Here is a 16,700-nt window from a genome sequence, read left to right as displayed (position 1 = left end):
ATGGAAACGCAGGCAGTGTGTCGATAGGAAACTGCAGTGGAGAAAAGGTGAACGGGGTAGGAGTAGGAGAGGTGGGTTGGGCAGCTGCAAGAGTGAAGGGCTTGGGAGCTGTTGTGTGGGGAGGAGAGCAGAGGAGAGGGCAGTTGACCAGCATCTTTGGTTTACAAGAGACTACTGTTTCCTTTTCACTTCTATCCTTTGTCACTCCACCCATCTGTCACTCATACTCCCAAACACTGGTCGCCTGTGTCTGCCTGACACTTACCAGGCTTTGTCTAACGCCCACCTAACCTAAACCTAATCAATCAATCTGAAGAAGGGTCCTGACCAGTAACGCCGTTTGCCCATTCCCTCCAGAATGGATGGCTGACCTGCTGAGTTACTGCAGGACTTTATTTTTTTGCTCAAGTGACTTCAGTCCATGCCCATGTCTACATTCGGATTTAAACTGATGAACCGCACAACACAACGTGCTGGAGGAACGCAGCGGGTCAGGTGGCATCTGTGGAGGTAATGGACAGTTTCGGGTCGAGACCCATTCACCCCACAGATGCTGCGTGACCGGCTGAGTGCCTCAAGCACAGTGTTGTGCTCAACATTCCAGCAACTGCAGTCCCTTGTACATCCACTAACTGCTCCCTCCACGGTTCCACGAGGTGACTCCGTGATATTGTTTGACACCCGTATCCCAGGAGCAATACGTGACAAATGATTTGGTGGTTGATGTGCAAATTACACCGGGCCCACTCGCTGTTTCATTCGCTGTAACAGGTTGACCTGGCTCGCAGACGGCTCTGGACCTGTTCTGCCCCTTTAACGGTGAAGGTGTGGCTCTGCAGTCTCCGTAGGTTGAGTTACCAAATAAGGTAAAGTCTCTGCAGTCTGCGAGCCGGCAGAATGAACAGGGTTTAACCCTTGGAGTGCTGGCTCACGTTCAAGGTGTGTCCGCTGTGTCTGTGCTTCCTGCTCCCCCCATTCCCTCCATCCTTCCCAGGGCTGAGCCATGCTGGGCACACGGACATCAGCGGCGCAGACATTTCCCTCCCAGTGTGTCGGAAGGAACTGCAGATCCAAGATCTTATAGCGATAAGATCTTTGCTGCAGATGCTGGTCTCGACTCGAAACGTCACTCTTTCCTTCTATCCAGAGATGCTGCCTGTCCCGCTGAGTCCCTTCCAGTGTATCAGGCTCTCAGGCTTGGGCACCAAGAACTGCAGATGCTGGAATCTTCAGCACAACAAGGTGGTGGAGGAAAGTGGGTCAGACAGCATCTGTGGGGGGAATGGACAGGCGGTCTTTCGGGTCGAGACCCTGCTTCAGACTGCCTACCTTCCCTTTCCAGCTCTTTCTCACTCACCACCCCCTGAGCTCGCTGACGCTGTCCAATTTAAGCGACTTCCTCGGCCTGGCTCCACGCTGAAAGTGTCAACCTGTATTTTAATTCATTCCGCCGCACTGCCTGTCGTATCTCCTGCGATTTCCCACAACAATTGAAGGGTTTAATCCCCACATCTCCGCGCTCCTCCAACTTCTGACCGTGGATAGTGATTACTCCTTCTGTGGCCTCTAACCACCCTACCACTGTGCTCTGCAATTTCCTGTCTGAATAAGTTTCCAGATCCCAAACGTCGTCTGACCATTCCCTCCACAGATGCAGCCTATCCCGCTGAATTCCTCCAACACTTTTGTGTTTCGCTCAAGATTCCAGTAACTGCAGTTCCTTGTGTCTCCCTCCTTCAATCTCTCCACCTCCTTCCTCCTTTGGCGGTGGCTGAGATTTTGGTTACTGTTCTCTCTCTGTGGTTCAGTATGGACAGAGGGGATTGGTGAAGTCAGAATCATACAGCATGTAAACAGGCCATGCCAAACAGAATACTCTTTTCAAGCTAGTCCTATATCCCTGCAAGCCTTTCCTATCCATGTATCTATCCAAATGCCTTCTAAATGTTGTTGCAGAACCTGCCTCAACTACGTCCTCTGGCAGCTCGTTCCATATACCCACCACCTTGAATGAAAAAGTTCCCCCTCAGGTTCCTATTAAATCTTTCCCCTCTCTTCTTGAACCTAGTTCTGATTCCACTAGGCTGGGAAAAAGACTCAGCAATCACCATAAGCACCCCAAAGTTAACATTAAGTGGTTAATTCCAACAAGAAGTATCAATGCACATTGAGACAAGTACCACAAGTGAAATAACCATCTGCCAATATTAAAAATGAAAATTTATATTACAAATGAGTAGACACATCCACAATGCACTGCCCAGGAGTAATCATGGAGGCAGATATGATGGTGGTGTTTAAGATAGGTGCATGGATATGCAGAGAATGGAGGGGTATGGATCCTGTTAAGGGAGAGGAGATTAGTTTAAGAAAATAGAAAGTGCTGAAGTAATTTAGCAGGTCGGGCAGCAGCTCTGGAGAACACGGATAGGTGATGTTTCAGGTCAGTGGATGTCGCACTCAAGCTAGGCCTGCACTTCATCCTCCAGCACCTGGACCTCCAGGGGACCAATGCAAGGATTTTGTTTGTGGATTTTAGCTCTGCATTCAACACCATTGAGCTAGATCTACTACACTCCAAATTCTCCCTGTTGACTGTGCCTGAACCTCTCTGTCAGTGGATCACTAACTTCGTGACAGACAGGAAGCACCATGTGAGGCTGGGAAAGCACATCTAGGACCCGCTGACCCTCAGCATAGGAGCACCACAAGGATGCGTACTCTCTCCTCTCCTTTACTCTCTCTACCCCAACGACTGCACCTCCACAGAGTCCTCTGTCAAGCTTCTCAAGTTTGCGGATGACACAACCCTGATTGGACTGTTCCAGGATGGGGAGGAATCTGCCTAGACAGGAAGTGACACAGCTGGCATCCTGGTGCCATCGCAACAACCTGGAGCTCAATGCTCTTAGGACAGTAGAATTGATTGTAGACTTTAGTAGAGCTCCCGGTCGCCTCACCCCACTCACCATCAACAAGACCACAGTCACATCTGTGGAGTCTTTTAAGTTCCTGGGAACCATCATCTCTAAGGACCTTAAATGGGGGGCCATCATTGACTCCAGTCAAAAAGACACAACAGAGGCTGTACTTCCTGCGGCAGCTGAGGAAGCACAATCTGCCACAGGCAATGATGGTGCAATTTTATACGGCCATCGTAGAGTCTGTTCTCACCTTCTCCATCATGGTCTGGTTTGGCTCAGCCACCAAGCACGACATCCAGAGGCTGCAGCAAATCGTCTGATCAGCTGAGAAGGTTATTGGCTGCAACCTTCCCTCCATTGATGAACTGTACACTACAAGGGCCAGGAAGCGAGTGGATAAGTTCATCTTTATGGATATATTGACATTTGGTCTGTTCTATTAATTTAATCAAACTCTGTAAAGCACTTTGGTTCAAATACTGGTTTTGTTGAAAAGTGCTATATAAATAAAGATTATTATTATTATTATTATCTCTGACCCCTCTCACCCTGGCCACAAACTCTTTGAATCACTTCCCCCTGGAAGGCGACTCCGGACTGTCATAGCTGCCACAGCCAGACATAAAATCATATTTTTTCCACGTGTAGTAGCTCTACTGAATAACCAAAAATCTGTAGACTCTCTTTGCTCTGGTATTTTCTTTAATTCACATGTTTAATTGATAATGTTTTATTATTAATGTTTAATGTGTCGTTCCTAACTGTCACTATATGTCATGTTGTCACTTGTGGGCGGAGCACCAAGGTAAATTCCTTGTATGTGAATTCTTGGCCAATAAACGTATTCATTCATTCATTAAAGATAGCAGAGTCAATGGAGATGGGGGAGAAGGCAGGAACGGGGTACTGATTGTGGATGATCAGCCATGATCACATTGAATGGCGGTACTGGCTCGAAGGGCCAAATGGCCTACTCCTGCACCTATTGTCTATCTATGGATCATGAGGAAAGGCAATGCTTCGGCTCGGGGTTTAAAAAAGGGTCCCAACTCTAGACCTATGGCGTTGACAATGTTACAAAGCACGCCGGCTCCCCCTTTTGTCATGCCCCCCCCCCCCCCCCCCTCCCTCCCTCCTATCTATGTTCTCCAGAGATGCTGTCTGACCCGCTGAGTTACAACAGCACTTTGTGTTTTTTCTTCAAGATTCCAGCATCTTCAGTTCATTATGTCTTCTTAGGTTAAATTAGTATCGGCACAGACATTGTGGGCCTAAAGGGCTATTCCTGAGTGTTCTCCAATGATGAGGCAAAACCTCATGGAACCAAAGATCCTCTAGGATCTTTGCATGGAACCGAGTGGCGAGCTGTGCTCCGCCCCGGGATTTCATTCATTGGTGTTACCATATTGTGGGCGTGCCTTGGTACTCCATAAAGCCGGAGTGCGGCGTGGGATGGGGTGTGCTGTATCGCATTAGCTTTGTTCTTCTGTCTGGGTTGGTCCCGATGCATAAATTGCTGGTTTAGCCGTTCTGCGCATTGTTTGTCCCAGCCTCAGTATTAACGGGTTCTCTTTGTGTTTCAGCCACTCACCCCTTGCTATAACTAGCCATGGCTGATGATGAGATTGCCGCGTTGGTGGTGGACAATGGCTCCGGGATGTGCAAGGCTGGCTTTGCAGGGGATGATGCCCCCAGGGCTGTGTTCCCCTCTATCGTGGGACGGCCTCGACACCAGGTGAGCCATTCAATGAAAAACCTTTACTCCTGCCGTGTAGAGAGGATGGATGGGTGAATGAATGAATGAATGAATGAATGATGCTGATGGTGGAGAGGAAGTGATCTGGTTTGAGATTTTTTTTGAGTGGCTTTATGTAACGGTTTACTTGAAGTGGAGGAGATTGGCGTCTAAACCAAGGAATGTTCTGCACCTCATTTGGAAAAGGTGAGTCAGTGGGCGCTGGATGCGAGGACGTAATGCCGGTGGGCGAATGTTGCAAGCCAATGCCTCTGCTCCATTTGGGCGGCGACCCTGCCATGGATCATGAGTTCTGTATTTTTTGTTAGCTGGGTATTCAGAATGCTATTGTCTGGGTTTGATTATAACTGTGTGAGGATATTGCCGCTTTAATATAACGGGGCTAAGGAACTAACCTGTTGTATATTATTTATCTTTGCTGGCTCTTTTCGGGTCGAGACCCGAAACGTCACCCATTCCTTCTATCCAGAGATGCTGCCTGTCCCACTAAGTTACTCCAGCATTTTGTGTCTACGGTGTAAATCTGCAGTTCCTTCCTACACACTTTGGGTTAGGACCCTTCTTCAGATTATCCTTTGCTCAGTGATGGATTTGTAAGGAATAGGAGGGTTACAAGAGAGGCTGGTTGATTGCCCTAAATCAACATAAGGGCCCCACCCTACGCTGGTGCATACACATTTCTCAAACCACCTCAGTCCTCCTCCTTTGTCTGCTCATATCCCATACCTGTTCCTATTCTTTCCCCTCTCACATTCACATCCCTACCTCTGGCTTTCTATTTTTTACTCTTATCTCTCCTTGTGTGATGCCCTTTTGTCTCTTTCACCCTTCAGACCCCCCTCCCCCCCTGCCCCACCCCTCTTTTCCAGCATATCTCCCCTGGAATGGAAAGTCTATTGCTGGAATTTAGAGGACCATTTAAAACAAGGTCCTGATGCATGTTAGCAGAGCATATGCTGATGTTTCTTCTGGTACTATATAGTATTAGTGGGATGTAATTAATTTTGGGGTGCTGTCATTGGAACTCCGTCTTCTGAATGATGGAAGCAGGGACTCTGTTTCCAAGGCAGAGGTAGGTACTTGATACGCAAGGGGGGTATAGTCATAGAGTGATACATTATATACTACATTAGTCCTATATTAAATGTCTTCTCACCCACCACTCCACCTCCAGGTCCCTCAGATCGGCCGACTTGGGGCTGCTGAATATCCCGCGGTCTAGGCATAAGCTTAGGGGTGACCGCGCCTTTGCGGTTGCAGCTCCTAGACTGTGGAACAGCATCCCCCTTCCCATCAGAACTGCCCCCTCCATCGACTCCTTTAAGTCGAGACTAAAAACGTATCTATACTCCCAAGCCTTTCCTGATGTCCACTGAGCGAGGGCTATATGTATATATGTATGTAGTTTGTTTGTTTATACTATTCTTATAACAAATGTAAAGCACTTTGGCCAACGAGAGTTGTTTTTTAAATGTGCTAAATAAATAAATGTGACTTGACTTGACTGTGTGGATATAGGCCCTTCGGCCTAACTTGCCCACACTGGCCAACATGTCCCCGCTACGCTAGTCCCACCTGCCTGCATTTGATCCATATCTCTCCAAACCTGTTCTATCCATGTACCTTTCTGTTTCTTAAATGTTGGGCTGGTCTCTGCCTCCTTTGGCAGCTTGTTCCATCCACCACCCTTTGTGTGAAAAAGTTACCCCTCAGATTCCTAAACTCTTTTCCCCTTAATCTTAAACCTATGGCCTCTGGTCCTTGATTCACCCACTCTGGGCAAGAGACTCTGCATCTACCTAATTTATTCCTCTCATGATCTTATACACTTCTATAACATTGCCCCTCATCCTCCTGTGCTACAAGATATAGAGTCCCAGCCTACTCCACCTTTCCCTGTAGCTCAAACCCTTTAGTCCTGCTAACATTCCAGTAAATCTTCTTTATACCCTTTCCAGCTTGACAACATATTTCCTATAACATGGTGTCCAGAACTGAAAACAATACCCCAAATGCAATCTCACCAACATCTTGTACAACTGCAACATTATCTCCTAACTTCTATACTCGATACTCTAGCTGATTAAGGCCAATGTGCCAAAAGCTTTTTTAATCACCTGATCTACCTGTGACCCCATCTTCAAGGAACTATGCACATGCACTCCTAGGTCTCTCTGCTCCACAACACTACCCTGAGTCCTGCCAGTCACTGTGTAGGTCCTGCCCATGTTAGACTTTCCAAAATGCAACATCTCTCATTTCTCTGCATTAAATTCCAAGGGATGAAATGTTACTGGGCACATAATAGAGGACAGTTGAGCCACAATTGATCAGCTTTACCAGGCAACCAGCTGTTCTTGAGATAGTAATACATGTGGAAATGGGCTCTTTGGCTCAACTTGTCCATGCTGACCAATATGCCGCATCTACACTAGTCCCACCTGCCTGTGTCTGGTTCATATCCCTCAACACCTATCCTATCCATGTACCTGTCTAAATGTTTCTTAAACATTGTGATTGTACCTGCCTCAACTACCTCCTTCTGCTGTGTATTTCATATACCTACCACCCTTTTTTAAACATACCCCTCAGTTTCCTGTTCCCCCCCCCCCCCCCACCACCACCTACCTCACTGTCAACCTAGTTCCCCATTTCCTTACTTTGGATAAAATACTGCATTTATCCTATTCCCCCACATGATCTTATTCACCTCTATAGGGTCACCCCTCATCCTCCTGTGCTCCAGGGAATATAGTCCCAGCCTGCTCAACCCCTCCTTATAGCCCAGGCACTACAGTCCTAGTAATAGCCCTGTAAATGTTTTCTGAACCTGATCACAATCTAAATGTGGCCTCATAAATATCTTCTACTAAATTTTTTTTTCTGAATTGCTGTGCAAACTGGTAGCCTCCGCTATATCACCATGTAGGACAGAAATAAGCTTTTCGTCCATTTATACAAATCTTGATTCTCTCCAGATTTCCTTAAGCTTCCTCCTCCACCCACAATTCTTGACTCTAGCTGATTCATTCTATGTCATTTTGGGAACCCTTTTTCCCCTTCTGACCCAGTTCGGGTCAATGTGTCCTAAATCCTGCAATGGTGAAATTGAATCCTGCATGTTCTACACCTTGAATTAGAAAAAGCTGGACATTCTGTAACGAGCAGCAACTGAAGAGAAATGGTTAATGTTTTTGCTCCATTTGAGTTTTTGGCAGAACTGGGAATGGAAATTAGATTTTGGGATGCAAATTAAGGGAGGGGAGGAGAGAACAAAGGATGGTCTGTCCTTGGGAAAAGGCAGTGGTTTAAAAAAAAAAAGCAAGAGACAATGGATGCCTTTTGTGAGAACAGTGGATCTATCTAAAATTGAACTTGAGTCCAGAGTAACAAGGCCTTAAATGTGCCTGTGATAATAACATCCTGTGAATGTTGCCTTTTCAAAAAGCATTAGATTCTTTAGCTGTGCAGTGAATGACAATCAAATTGGCTGGTCGTGTGAACAATGCAACATCTGTGCTACACAGCAGTATCCAATGCTGGTTGGACTATTTTAATCTTTGAATTGCTCAAAGAATATACTGTTTGGCACTTCCTGTCAGGGATGAGTTGTCAATCCTTTGGGAATTGACATCCTGCTTAATATTTAATGGTACACTAGAGCAAGTGCAGACCCGTTGGGTTTGCTCCCCAACGCAAGATTCCACCACTCACCCGTTTTTTCTCCCCCCCTCTCCCCCCAACACAAGCTTTTTCCCCCAATGCAATATTGCACCACTCGCACATAGCCCTCAACTGCACAGGCACAGCTCATTTCTCCTCATCCCCCAGCACTCCCTCCTTCTTCTTCACCCTCCCTCTTCAATCCCAAGAGGGGGAGGTGGGTGGAGAGGGAGGGAGGGAGGGAGAGGGGTGGTGAGAGTAGAGAAGGGGGGGGAGGGAGGGGGTGAGAGGGAGTGTAGATGTGGCAAATACCCTCCCTACCCCCTCCTCTCCATCAATTTCACCCCCCCCACCACACACTCCTTCACCTCCCCAGGATCTTTCCCCACCCCTCTCCCTCCTCCTCATTTCCCTCATCCTCCTCCCTCACCCTCCTCCTTCATGCTAGGAGACTGCAGGGTGACTTGGATAGGCTGGGTGAGTGGGCAAATGTTTGGCAGATGCAGTATAATGTGGATAAATGTGAGGTTATCCATTTTGGTGGCAAAAACAGGAAAGCAGACTATTATCTAAATGGTGGCCGATTGGGAAAGGGGGAGATGCAGCGAGACCTGGGTGTCATGGTACACCAGTCATTGAAGGTAGGCATGCAGGTGCAGCAGGCAGTAAAGAAAGCGAATGGTATGTTAGCTTTCATTGCAAAAGGATTTGAGTATAGGAGCAGGGAGGTTCTACTGCAGTTGTACAGGGTCTTGGTGAGACCACACCTGGAGTATTGCGTACAGTTTTGGTCTCCAAATCTGAGGAAGGACATTATTGCCATAGAGGGAGTGCAGAGACGGTTCACCAGACTGATTCCTGGGATGTCAGTGTCTTATGAAGAAAGACTGGATAGACTTGGTTTATACTCTCTAGAATTTAGAAGATTGAGAGGGGATCTTATAGAAACTTACAAAATTCTTAAGGGGTTGGACAGGCTAGATGCAGGAAGATTGTTCCCGATGTTGGGGAAGTCCAGGACAAGGGGTCACAGCTTAAGGATAAAGGGGAAATCCTTTAAAACCGAGATGAGAAGAACTTTTTTCACGCAGAGAGTGGTAAATCTCTGGAACTCTCTGCCACAGGGGGTAGTTGAGGCCAGTTCATTGGCTATATTTAAGAGGGAGTTAGATGTGGCCCTTGTGGCTAAGGGGATCAGGGGGTATGGAGAGAAGGCAGGTACGGGATACTGAGTTGGATGATCAGCCATGATCATATTGAATGGCGGTGCAGGCTCGAAGGGCCGAATGGCCTACTCCTGCACCTAATTTCTATGTTTCTATGTTTCACTGCCCCAGGACCTACCCAGGTCGTAGAGCAGCACCAGGGCCTGGAAATCGGCCAGTTTCTCGTACTTGGCGCGGCCCTGGCTGTAGACTCCAGCCATCAGCTCACCCGATGCCTGAGCTATAGTGCAGACTACGACCACAGACCCAGGCTCGTCCAGTGGCGGCTTCTTTTTCGGCTCCGATCACGGCCCCATCCCGGGCTTGGCTCTCACTCCAGCTCGAGCACCAGGCTCGGCTCCAGCCCAGGCCCAGTCCCTGGGCTTGGCCCGCGGCACCACCCTCCCCACCAGGTGTTGGCCGCTGCCACTCTTTGTTCACCGCGAACGCTGGAGTGCCCCTCTCGTTCTCTCACAGTGTCCGTCCTGCCTTGCGAGTGCATTGTGACGTGACTTTGAATTTATTTTTTTCGGAAATGGGTGAGTTTTTGGGGCTGTTTTTAAAATTTCAAGGATTAATAACTTCAGAAATATAGGCGGGAATGCGACGGGAAGATGTTTATTGCCACAATGGGGAAAATGTGAGTAGGATGTGTGAAAATGGGAAGGCGGTGTGTGACCTAGTGTTTGGAAGAAGATAGGAAAACCAGATTGACACATCGTGGGCACAAACAAGACAAAGACTTTTAATTATATAGAGATGGAGAGGAAATTGTGTTGCAGTTCACCATGTTAGTGACTAAGGTTAAATATCTCAAGCCCTCATTTTGGTGCAAGTTGTTCAATGTGACCCTGACCAGGAGCAGAATCTTGTGGATGTGAAAGAGCACAAAGTGAAAAAGGGTTCCCTTGGAAATAACCATGCCAATTTGTGGAACTAGTTCCAATGCAACATTGGTAAATACAAATTTTCCTTAACTTGCCCTGTTAATATGAACATTGAGTATTTATCCAATCATGAAAACAACTTTAGGTAGCACATTGGTGTGGCAAATAGAACTGTTGCCTCATAATTCCGGTGACCCAGTCCTGGCCGCCATTGCCATCAGTGCAGAGTCTGCATGCTCTCCCTGTAACCACAGGGATTCTCTTATGTTTTTGAGTTTCCTCCCTCATCCTAAATATGCTGAGTTTGGTCAATTGACTAATGTAAATGTTCCTGGTATGTAGGCGAGCGGTAGAATCTGAGGGAGTAATTGAGAATGTGGGGAGAATATGATCTATACAAAGAATTAGAAGAGATAAGTTTAAGATGAGATTTTGTAGGAACCAGAGGGTCAACTTTTTAACATTTGTTGGATATATGGAATGAGCTGCCAGAGAAAGAAGATACAAGGAGCTGCAGATGCTGTTTTAAAAAATATATATGCAAGACTATGCTGAAGAAACTCATCGGGTCAGGCAGCATCTCTGGAGAACATGGATAAGTGCTGTTTTGGGTAAGGACTCCTCTCCAGACTTGGCTGGAAGAGGTGGGTGCAGGACAAAGCTGACTTGTCTTTTACTTGCTGGTTTTTGTCCAGTCATCTGCCGATCACCCTGCCCCAGCTGTATTCACCTATCACTTGCCAGGCTTTGTCCTGCCCCCACCTCTGCCAGCTCTCTCCCTATTCCAGTTAGTCTGAAGAAAGGACTTGACCCAAACTATCACCTGTGTTCTCCTGAGACACTGCCTGACCTTCTGAGTTACTCCAACACTTTCTTTGCAGAGGCAGGAACAATAACATTTAGAGGGATATGGGTTAATTGCAAGGAAATGGGATGAGCTTCGATGGGCATCTTGGTCAGAATGAACACGTTGAAGGGCTTGTACAGCGAAATCCTGGAGATACATAAATTATTTTTAGAAATTTAGCAGCTCTGTTACCGGCATCTTTCTTTACCATCAACTATCTAATAAATACAGGCTTTCGTGCATACATTCAGTTTCCAATGTATGTCAGCCAGCCCATTGTTTAACGGTCAAATTCCACTCATTACTGTTAATAACTGCAAATTGTCACCCAAATTTTTCTCCAACAACTCTCAACATTCTGAATGCCTGAGCAAGCCTTAATTGGTACATCCTACTTAACAAGAGGAGTCTTACTGACAGCACTTTGACCAGAACCTGTCTCATCACAACTCTGCTTTATGCCCTGTATTTGGTGGGTGAGCAGTGAATGTCTGGTGGTGTAAATACTCCAGAGAGTGCAGTCTAGACATGGAACAAGATTTGCCTTTCTATAGTACCACCTGCCATAGAGCTCTTTGCACCTATAAATGTGGTAATCAGTTGCACATAACATGATCCCACATGACTTGAAAAATTAGCATTGTGGCCTGATGAGTGCATGATGAGACTCCCCTCCCCTGCTTGCTGTAAATTAAAGGGGAGATTTTGTAAACACCTTGGTTCACGAACTCCTCAATGCATTAGTCATGATGCAGTACTCTCTTCTGGTGTAGCCCAAGCTCTTCAGAAAACAAATTGATCCATAACTTTCTCTGTTCAGTTATACAGGACAGAAATGGGCCCTTTGGCCTAACTCACCCATGTTGACCAATATGCCTCATCTAAGCTTGTTTCACTTCCTGCATTTGATGCATATCCCTCTGAACCTTTCCTATCCATCTACCTGTCTAAATGACTTTGAGATGTTGTTGTATCTAGAAACATCTACTTCAGTTACTTCCTCTAGCAGCTTGTCCATGTACCAATCACCTACTAAGTCCCTTAAAAACAAAGCACAAATGGATGTAAAGGCTTAGATTTGCATTGATTAGCGAAAAACTGGAGGTAAGATCCTAGAGAAGAAGAATGTATTTTTCTGATGGTTTGTAAGTAAAAGTTAAGGCGAGGGAGTATTCTGCTGTTCCAAAATTCAAGACTTAATATTGACTGATTTCTCAATTCCAGGGTGTGATGGTGGGAATGGGCCAGAAAGACAACTATGTTGGGGATGAAGCCCAGAGCAAGAGGGGCATCCTGACCCTGAAATACCCAATTGAACACGGGATTGTGACCAACTGGGATGATATGGAGAAGATCTGGCATCACACCTTCTACAACGAGCTGCGAGTGGCCCCAGAGGAGCACCCTGTCCTCCTCACAGAGGCTCCACTCAATCCCAAAGCCAACCGGGAGAAGATGACCCAGATCATGTTTGAGACCTTCAACACCCCAGCCATGTACGTTGCCATTCAAGCTGTGCTGTCCTTGTATGCCTCTGGCCGCACCACTGGCATTGTGATGGACTCTGGGGATGGTGTGAGTCACACTGTGCCCATCTACGAAGGCTACGCCTTGCCACACGCCATCCTGCGTCTGGACCTGGCTGGCCGGGATCTCACTGACTACTTGATGAAGATCCTGACCGAGCGTGGGTACTCCTTGACAACCACGGCCGAGAGGGAGATTGTCCCGTGACATCAAGGAAAAGCTTGGCTATGTGGCCCTAGATTTTGAATCTGAGATGCAGACGGCCAGCTCCTCCTCATCCTTGGAGAAAAGCTACGAGCTCCCTGACGGCCAAGTTATCACCATTGGCAATGAGCGTTTCAGGTGTCCAGAAACCCTCTTCCAACCCTCCTTCATTGGGATGGAATCTACTGGAATCCATGAGACCTGTTATAACAGCATCATGAAGTGTGATGTGGACATCAGGAAGGATCTGTATGCCAACACTGTCCTGTCTGGTGGAACCACCATGTTCCCAGGGATCGCTGACCGGATGCAGAAGGAAATCACAGCCTTGGCTCCAAGCACCATGAAGATTAAGATCATTGCTCCACCAGAGAGGAAGTATTCAGTGTGGATCGGAGGTTCCATCCTGGCTTCTCTCTCCACCTTCCAGCAAATGTGGATCAGTAAGCAGGAGTATGATGAGTCTGGTCCCTCCATTGTCCATCGCAAGTGCTTCTAATTCACTGGAGATTGGAACTGATTTGAACCTTGATTTAAATTAAGATTGAAATGCCTTTCATTGTCAGTTTTCCCAAATGTTGCCTGCTCTGTTAAGCTGAGTTTTGTTTTGGGCTTTTGTGGTTATGATGTAAGTTTTGTTGACTACTGTCTCCCGTTTAGGAATGGTTGAGAATCAAATTACACTCAATAATCCTGCAATATTTAATTGGGAAGCTTGGGAGAAACATTTAATTTGAGATTTCTGGCTACTAGATAGTGGCCATTACAGAGAACCAATGAGTGAATTTAAGGACAAATGTCCTCTAGTTTGTGCTCTCCTTCCTGGTGTCTAATTGTAGATTGCAAGTGACATTGTTTCATTCCCTAATTTATGATTGTGCTCCAGGCAACACATAATTGCCCATGGAGTTTTGGTTTTCTGAATGAGAATTCTACTGAAAGCGTTCATCTCTGGAAACATTTAACTGTTACAAGTTGTTATTGCAGAACGTTGAATAAATGCATTTGGACAACAACATGCCTAATTACTACTATATCTTGCCACTTTTCCATTAATGTAGTACAGAACGAGTCTTTATCCTGACTACTTTTACTTTCTTATTTCTAGTCCACCATAGGAATGAAGCTGTGAAGAAATATCTCGGACCAAGCTTCCCCTTTCAATTATAAAAATCACCTGCATAAGAATCAAAATAGGAGTTGCCCTTGTGCCTACTGCCAGCCAATAAGATTACAATTTTGAAGAAACTACCTTCTATGGAGTTCCTCTTAAGACCAAAGGGAAGTTAAAATGGATTCGTCAAATCTTTGTAAATGAGGACATTTGCCTGTAATGACTCGGGTTGTTCCACAAGGGTGGCACAGTTGGTAAAGCTGCACAGCTCCACAGACCCGGGCTTAAACCTGACCTTGGGTGCTGTCTGTGCGGAGTTTGCATGTTCTCCCTATGACTGCATGGGTTTCTTCTGGGTACTCTGTTTCGTCCTTCATCCCAAAGACGTATAGGCCTGTAGGTAATCGGCCTCTAAATTGACCCCAGTGTGTAGGGAGTGGGTGGGAAAGTGGGATAAATATAGAGCTAGTGTGAACAGTTGATTGGAGGTGTGGGCTGAAGAATATCTTTCCATGCTGCATCTTTTTTTAAACATCTTGTCCACCCTGTCTAGGTTACTCAGGATCCCGTATCAATCAAGTAGCACAACACTCGAGGCAAATCCTCCTATATGTGGACGACACTGCAAATCTGTCTGCAGATTAACATCTGTAACCTTCAATAAGATTAATATTCCACAATTCTGCATATCCCTTCATTCTTGAGGAATCTACAATACCATTGTTTGATAAATGGTTGGACCAATAATTTATTCTCTTAAACGTCAGGTCCAATTAACCCAAAAATGCTGGGAATATGGCGTCAATTTGGTAGTAAATGGTCAAGGTGAAATGAGCTCATATGGCTTTTCTGCTCTTGAAAAAAAGTCATTATGTACTCATGGTGTGGTAGACTCCACGTGTACTTCATGTACAGTCATCCAAACCATCTATTTCATTTAGAGACACAAAATGAATCATGTCCATAGATATATAATGTACAGCTCTCCAGAGAAAGGGAAGAAAATCACACCCAATATAGTCCACGTACTGATGGCTAACTTTGCAGTGACATCAAGCTGGTTAAAGAGTTTGTGTGAAACCATGTCACTACATGCTGAGGTTCATACCTATCTGCAGTGTTGTATAGGGTGGAGCTGGCCTTGTGACTACAGAATTGGCAAAGTGACCAGGGGGGTGCTGCAAAGCTTGGTGCTGGGACCCCAGTTATTTACAATATACATCTTAATGAGTTAGATGAGGGAATTAAATGTGACATCTCCAAGTTTGCAGATGACAAAGCTGGGTAAGAGTGTGAGCTGCAATGAGGATGCTATAAAGCTTCAGAGTGGCTTGGATAGTGGGCAGATGCATGGCAGATGCAGTATAATGTGGATAAATGTGAGGTTATCCACTTTGGTGGAAAGAACGGGAAGGCAGATTATTATCTGAATGGTGTCAGATTGGGGGAAAAAGGGAGGTGCAACATGACCTCGGTGTGCTTGTAAATCAGTCACTGAAAGTAAGCATGCAGATAAAGCAGGCAGCCAAGAAAGCTAATTGCATGTACTTTCTATTCTGTGCTGCCACCTTCAGGGATCCTTTGACTTGTACACCGAGATCCTGCATTTTCTCAATACTCCCTCTGGCCCCTCAATTTATTCAGTATAAGAAGCGGGCGGCTATGTTGCGGCTTTAAAACTTTGGTCATTGTGCATTTGGGGTATTGTGTGCAGTTCTGGTCGCCCCATTACTGGAAGTAAGTGGAGGCTTTGGAGACAGTGCAGGAGAAGCTAGCCTGGATCAGCTGAGGGTATCAGATATCAGGAGAGGTGGACAAAGTGGATTGTTTTCTCTCGTACATGACAGACTGAGGGGAGACTTAAGGAAAGTATTTAAAATTATGAGAGGCATAGATAGGATAGAAGTGAGAACCACTTTCACAGGAAATGTCGAAGACTGGAGGGGATAGCTTTAAGATCAGAGACGGAACTTTTTAAAGGAATCATACGGATCAAGTTTTTATTTATTTTATTTTTTTAAACGAGTAAAGTGTGCCAGGAACACTGTCGGAAATGGTAATGGAAGCAGATATGATAGTGCTATTTAAGAAACTTTTAGATAGGCATGTGGATATGCAGGGAATGGAGGGATATGGATGGCAAGTAGACCACATAGATTAAATTGGCATCATGTTCTACACAAACATTGTGGGCAGATGTTGGAATCTTGAGCAAAAAGAGAAAAGTGCTGGTCGTACTCAGCGTGACAGAAAGTGAACAGAAAATTTCCATTCCCTGCCCAAATGTTGCCCGACCTGCTGAGGTCTTCCAGTACTTTTCTGCTGTCATTCAATATGATCATACCTGATCTATCTTTCAAAAGAGGGTACGGAGCTGAACTGGTAGACATCAGCATGGGACTAGAGTCGCATGTTTTTCCTTTCCTGCACTTGGAAGTAACCCAGTGAGCTGCTTCTAATAACAGTTCCCATGAGGCGAGGGCCTTCTTCTGTGCTGTATCGTTTAACTAAATTAAATACAAAAATAAGTGCTGGAATAACTCTGGGTCAGGCAGGCAGCGGGGTCGGGAACA

At 45.9% G+C, this 16,700-nt stretch overlaps 1 pseudogene; it reads left to right on the top strand.

Annotated features, from left to right (window-relative positions):
* The first annotated feature begins 4,271 nt into the window (after nucleotides 1-4,271).
* Nucleotides 4,272-14,029, top strand: LOC129696388 (actin, non-muscle 6.2-like; annotated as a pseudogene).
* The last annotated feature ends 2,671 nt before the right edge of the window (nucleotides 14,030-16,700 follow it).

Source organism: Leucoraja erinacea, chromosome 4, assembly GCF_028641065.1.
Source record: "Leucoraja erinacea ecotype New England chromosome 4, Leri_hhj_1, whole genome shotgun sequence".
Taxonomy (NCBI): domain Eukaryota; kingdom Metazoa; phylum Chordata; class Chondrichthyes; order Rajiformes; family Rajidae; genus Leucoraja; species Leucoraja erinaceus.
The sequence above is the reverse complement of the archived record's forward strand: the minus strand, read 5'-3'. Positions and strand labels throughout refer to the sequence as shown.